The following is a 1,241-nucleotide window of genomic DNA, read 5'->3' on the forward strand; positions in this document are numbered from 1 at the left end:
GCTGACCTCGTGATCCGCCCGGCTTGGCCTCCCAAAGTGCTGGGATTACAGGCTTGAGCCACCGCGCCCGGCCAATTTTTGTGTTTTTAGTAGAGACAGGGTTTCGCCACATTGGCCAGGCTGGTGTTGAACTCCTGACCGCAAGTGATCCGCCTGCCTTGGCCTCCCAAAGTGCTGGGATTACAGGTGTGTGAAGGGTGGTTTGTTTAAATAAACATTTCTAGTACAGCTGCTTATCAAATGGGAGCAGTAGTGGGGGAGGTAGAGCTTTCCTTTTAACTATATAAAAATAATTATATTTATATTTAAACAATTAAATGTTTAAATATAAAAATGTAACAAAAACAAGGTAGAAGATCTAGGACAACGTTTATATGCCTCTGGCATTAGTTGCAGTGGTGTGCGTATTCGGAGGACTTCTTAAGCAAGACAGGAAACTCAAAAAAATGAAAGGAAATAAAGAAACATTTGACTATGGAAATATTTACAATTTGACGGGCAGCAGTACATAAAGTCAGAAGACAAAGAACGGGCTGCAAAAAATTTTGGAAGCACATATGTCCGATAAAGGATTCCTACATATTATATATAAATAATACCCATAAATTCATAATGTAAGGACAAATAACCCAGTTGAAAAATAGTCAAAGGATAAAAATAGTCATTTTACAGAAGAGGAAATCCTGATGCTCACAGACTCATGAAATAAGCTCAACTCCATAGTCATCAGGGAAATGCCAAGTTTAACAGTGAGTTAACATGTTTTTCCCTCAACACATGGCAAAGCGTTCAAAAGACCTGTTGAACCCAGTGATAGCTGGGGAATGATGGGAGGGCAAGACAGTAGGTTCTATCATGTTTTCAAAACAATGAACACTAAAATTACTGCAACTTCGTGAAAATTAATCTGGCAAACTCTGTTGAAATAAAAATATATATATCCTTTTGTTTACCAAGTCTAGTTCTGGAAATGTATCCTTTAGAATTAAATCCTATAGAATTAAAAGCATATTTACTGAAGTAGGGAGTATATTGGTAAAGTGTGTTTATTGAAGCATCGTTTGCCAAGTGACAAGACAAAAAAATAAAAAAAATTGTTAACAAACCAATAGTTAAATTAACTTGAATATAACTCTGCTGTGAAATATTATGCAACTGTTTAAAAAAATGCTTTGGGGGCCGGGCATGGTGGCTCACGCCTGTGATCTCAGCATTTTGGGAGGCCAAGGCGGGCAGATCAT

Source organism: Colobus angolensis, unplaced genomic scaffold (genome assembly GCF_000951035.1).
Source record: "Colobus angolensis palliatus isolate OR3802 unplaced genomic scaffold, Cang.pa_1.0 Scaffold262, whole genome shotgun sequence".
NCBI lineage: Eukaryota > Metazoa > Chordata > Mammalia > Primates > Cercopithecidae > Colobus > Colobus angolensis.